A 6000-nucleotide genomic window follows, 5' to 3' on the forward strand; every position below is an offset into this window, starting at 1 on the left:
GCAGAAAAAGGACGCATCGTCTAGGGGAATATCTTTATGTATCAAAAGAATGATTTAGCGGAGTTAGTGTAGCGTTGTTGGAGGATTCGGATGACGTCGTAGACGTCGCTCCAAACAAAACAAAACAAAACCCATCCACCTCCTCGCGCAACACACCACACAAACACACCACCGCCCTATCCACCTAAACAATAGAATGACCAATTCTTTGAAAGGCATTTATATTTAGGACTGGATTGCATAAGAAAAGCAAGATTTATGGATGTCAACTTCTTCATTGTTTCGGAGCGTTTGCGTGCTCTTTCATCAGCTGAATGATCCTGATATAAGGACAAGCATACCCTCCGAAACTCCGTGTTATTCATAATAAAGAAGTTGACATCCATTAATCATGCTTTTCAAATAGAATGACGTCACGGCGTTTTTATCACAACCCCCTTTCCCGTTGAATTTAGAACTGGTGTTGTCAGTTACGTAAACACCTTTTTCAAAGACGGTGAGTACAATTCCACCAGGAATTAACTACCAAACATGTTCGTGTTTGTGACAACCAAACACATTAATATTAACAGGTATATTTTTTATTATGGAAACAAAAGACATGTCTATTTCTTAGGACACAAAAGGGTATGCCATCCGGAAATTTACCTGTATGCCTCTGGTTGACAACCTTCATAAACATTGTATGATGGATTGAAAAATTGATTTACCGTTTATTTATAAACCATCTACCGCTGTTATGAGTGAACAAAGACAAGGATGCTCTCTCACCCAGTGTCTGTCAATACAGCTACAAGAAGAAAGACTCAGATTTTATCCTTTTACTGCTTACTGTAAGCAACTTCTCGAGAGGGGATTTCAGATACGTATGAACATATAATTAATTCTTGTTTACTATGTTATTTTTCGGAATCTATATTTATTAAGAATATGTTCATCAATTTTTGTTTCTTTTTTATTTGTTTAACATATTAAGTCTATTGTCATTAATTCCTTTTTACTAATATTTTCCCCTATGAATTAGATATATTTACATTGATTCTTATTTAAAATTTCGATTAAGTTATTAAGGACGTAGTACCTTCATCTATGTAACATTTTTGAAACTATTTACAAGGTACATTTATATATTTACATTAGATCCCGTACACTGCATATTGATCTTTATCAGGTATAATTCGTTTCTGTTTAATACCTATATTCCTTTGCAAAAGATGATGAACTAAGACATGCATTAACGATCTGATCTCTCTCTTTCTCTGTGTGTGTGTGTGTGTGTGTGTGTGTGTGTGTGTGTGTGTGTGTGTGTAATTCATCTAGTTACGAATAGCCCATTGGGATCCCGAGGGGGAATATGCAGCTGCCCAGCAACCACCATGTATACATTTTTTAGTAGAAACTGTTTGATTTAGTCGTCTCCTGGTGGCGGTATGTCATTTTTGTCTAAGTAAAAGTCGTGACCATATTATGCATTGACGGACATCGTTAGTACCTATGCATTTGGATACGATGCTACAAGTCAATGAGCATGCCTAGCCACCTAAACACCTGAGTCATTGCAAACATCAAGAGCAGTCACCACTTACGACAAACCTGGGTTACTGTAGAATATTGCAATGTGTCGGTTGTAGTCAAAGTATTTGTACCTATGTGATCTAAAAATACATTGTGTTTATTCTCAGATACTAGTTCCCCGAGTCTGTGGGGTAGTCCCCTGGTCTCGTCATGCGAAGACTCGGGTTTCGTGATGTGTGCCGGAATATTTCTAAATGCGCCGTAAAACCAGACTCACTCAGTCATTCACTCACTAACTGAGGACCATGTCTGAAACCAAAGTCCCATTCAAAGTGCAGAAGGCATTGTAGTCTATCGTCACCTAATATGTACATAGATAGGAGAATTGCTCCTTAACGAATCATCCGAGGATATGTTGATTTGATCATTCACATTCTAAATGTAATCCAAAATATAATGAATACATCGTAGTGAAAAGATGCATGTCAGCGTAAAACCATCAACTGTCATGTTAGTCATTACATAAGAGATGGACATGACGATCAACTGTCATTTAGTCATTACAGAAGAGATGGACATGACGATCAACTGTCATGTTAGTCATTACATAAGAGATGGACATGACGATCAACTGTCATTTAGTCATTACAGAAGAGATGGACATGACGATCAACTGTCATTTAGTCATTACAGAAGAGATGGACATGACGATCAACTGTCATGTTAGTCATTACATAAGAGATGGACATGACGATCAACTGGAGAACAATGACATCAGTGGAGGATGAACCTTAGCTTAACAAAACTGCACGAGTGTGAATAATGGCTGAAAAATACTAGAGTATGGCCTTTAGCTGAAAACTACTAGAGAATGAACCTCAGATGAAAACCATTAGAGGGTGAACTTCGGATTAACGCTATAAGAGTGTGAACCCTAGTTGAAGGTTATAGAAGGGTGACCTTTAGTTGAAAATTGATGGAGGGAAAGCCATAGATGATTAACGCTATACGAGCGTGAACTTCAGCAAAAACAAGAAGGGCCACCACCAGTATTTAAGGGCTAGAATTCAGTTTCAAGATGAACTGTGACTAAGAACCGTTTGAGGAGGAACTATTGTCGAAAATTATTTATGGATGGGCCATAGCTGAACTTTAGCTAATGTTGAACTTTAGCTAAAAATTTAAGGATACTATTAAGGGTACAATTCAATTTTCAGGCTATTGGAGGCTCCCATAATGAACGTGTGATCAATCGTCAGCTAACAAATCTTCTGACTGCTTGAAAGCTGTATGCTTTATGCATCGTAAACGTCAGCCTCCATTACACAGAGAGATCACATTGTTAGATAACACCCATGCATATAAAGCTTTTGAAATACATACAAAGTAATATATAAATTTATTATTTCTTTAAAAGTTAAAGAAATGGGAGCTCAGTCGTGATTGGAGAATCAATTTAGTTTATCAGGGCACACTAACTATCGATGCTTGTTTATAAACAGAACACACAATCTAATCGATAATTCATCGCGTGTGGCATGAGTTTGCTAAGTCAGCAGGTAAATGAAATGGATCGATAGTTTGAAGAATTTCTCGATGCAATTTGCCCGTTTTCTGGGGATGGTCTTGAAAATGAATTTCATCCAGGTGTTCGAGAAGCACGTGCACAAGTGCAGTCTCCATCCTTTCTCGCACACCTGGCTGTCCCTTTCTCTGCCCGTCCTCCCTCGTAACAAATTGTGAACTGTGTCAATATTTCAATGATAGTTTCTTAAACAGTTTTTTTTTTAAATTTCAGGGAAATAAATTCTGCAAAAAAACACTTGCAGGGTTGATCTGACGTTTTGACTATGATCAGCATTTCACTGAATATTATATGTCTCTCAGTTTTTGAGGTGGACTGCAATACATCGGTTCGCTTTTCAGTCAAACGGACTGTAACTGTCCCAGAAAGCTAACGTGGGACACATTCGAGCACTTAGTTACATTTTAGTTATATTTTTTTCTGTCTGAATTTGAGGTCTTGGATTGAGTGAGTTTAACAATATTGCAACTATATGGTGGCGATCTGTAAATAATCGAACGTGGACAATCCAGTGATTAACATCATGAGCATCGATTTACACACAGAAGACGTGTCAACCAAGCCAGCGAGCCTGACGACACGCATAGACTACTGCAGATCAATTCTAATCAGGATCTTCAGAGGCTTGATGTGTTGAAATTGAGTGGCATAGTACGATGAGAAAACTTAACTTCTTAAACCCACTGGTAATACTCGAAGGATCTGCTTAAATACATTCTTATTTTCCCGATGATGGATACCTATAGTTCTCTTATTTGCTGGTCATACAGAATTCTTGTACCATTATATCATGACAAAGTTACTTTCAGATGTTCACATAACACCTGAAGTTTAGACTTCTAAAGCTGGTGTGTTTGTTGTTTAACGCCATACTCAGCAGCATGCAAGCTAAATGAGAGCAGTCTGGACGAGAATATTTTCTGATGGTAAAAAGTCAAGCAGGTCCATAAAATTCAGACGTTATGGAACCTGAGATGACATATACGCCATACATTTTGGTTTCTCATGGGTTTGCAGTGGGCTTACCCACAATTAGAGTTCAATATAGGAGAATATCCAACGTGCCTTCGGAAAAAGAACTGCCGGAAGACCAAGTCCAAGAAATACTTGCACTTCGAGGTGTGCTGTCGGCAGCCGAGATCGAAAAGACTCTACGGCATACGGTGAGAGCCGATCGTGTAAAACCGTGCTTCCGCCTCTAGTCGAAGACGAAGTACCAGACGTCGAACCGTTGCCACCGAAAAGGTGACTCGAGATAGATCGAAAGTAGCAATACCCGGTCGCACGCTGCCGGCCGTCAAGGACTTCTACAAACGTATGGGGAAGATCGAGACTTGGCAGACGTCAGACGACCGGACGTCGACGACGACGAAGAGGAGCAGCAGGAGGAAGAAGACGAAGGGAACCATTTCGATATACAGAGGGTCGGGCTGATGGTGGAATCGACACAAAGATGGCTCTACATTTCGATGGCCGCCGCGCTTCCATGGAACGTCGTACAACGGATGTACCACAGCACCCCACCGATCCATGAGAAAAAGACACCAAAACATGCGGCTAAACCCGGAGACCCCAACTTCATGCACTAGATAGAATAGTCTCTGGGGAACTGCAACTCGACTTCTCGATCGTCTTTCCTTGACGAACGGTCCACCCGCCAACCGGAGGCTTTCTATCCCACCGGCGTCCCGAACCGTTTCTTGGAGCCGTACACCGGAATCGTTTCTTCTCCACCGGTCGGCAAATCAAGTAGCAGCAACAGTCGGTTCTTCCCTTATTCCTTCTGGAACGTCTGGGGCTTTTAGGTATTCGTTGAACGGAAGGGCTGCCGCTTCCATGTCCTTCACCTGCTGTATTTGAACAGGAATACCGTTCCGACATCCCTGTGGTGGCTCTACTTTCTCATCTAGCCGGTGGAAGGTACAAGAATCTGTCTTCTCGAATGGACAATTGTCCGCCAATTTGTCCAGGAGGAGTTTGCGGCTTCGAAGGCACCAGAGGAGGCATTCATCATCGTACAGTTCTCTGTGTTCGAGAGACAGAAGTCGATCGCGATTTCGGACCCTCGAGTTGAAGGCGTTCCTTGGGTGTGAAGTCCATGTCTTTGTTTTTGCAGAGAACGCATTTCTTGCTGCCGACGCAGTGGTCGATAGCTCCGCACTTGCAAGTCGACTTGTCTTCATCGAAGACAGTGGAGAGTTTCGATATGATGGCGAGGCGGTCCATGTAACGGTTATGTCCGTCCTTGGGTTCCGGATAGCAGTCAGCAGCGAGAACGATTCGGAGTTTGCCCGCTGCGGGTCAAAATTGGTTGGGTGGGTAGATGTCAACGAAATCGATTATTTGACGTCTTCTATGAACTCGTGAGAAATTTGCGAAAGATCTGGTATCGCTCCTTGAAGGTGTGGCCCAATCGCTCCATGATTTTTTCTCTCGATCGGAAAGCAAGACGCGGGGACACTTCTCCAGCAGGGTCTCGAAGACTTCATTGTCTTTGTTTGTGGTTCAGGGTCTAAACTACTTCTCGTATATCTGGCTTGCGATATGTGGTATTTCTTCTTCGCTTCCCGTATGGACATACGGCCAGATCGGATCTCGGCATGGACTTCGTGCGATAGGTTGGTTCCTGGCATTATATAACCATACACCTGCGATATCTCTAATTGGAGTGCACTTCCACCAGCGGAAGTTCCATCGCAGTTTCTTCTTATGCATTCTCAGAATTTGTTTTAAATGTAATCTGTAATAAACTAGATATTGTGCTGTTATTCGCCGAAATCGTGTTTATATAGGATTAGGGGGGTAAATGTCATTTATGTTACAAGGTATTTATGCGTAACGGCTTGTGTGCGCAGCAATGTGGGACTCACTGACTATTTTGAGTGCCTACTGGGTGTGAA

Source organism: Haliotis asinina, chromosome 15 (assembly GCF_037392515.1).
Source record: "Haliotis asinina isolate JCU_RB_2024 chromosome 15, JCU_Hal_asi_v2, whole genome shotgun sequence".
NCBI classification, from domain to species: Eukaryota; Metazoa; Mollusca; class Gastropoda; order Lepetellida; family Haliotidae; genus Haliotis; species Haliotis asinina.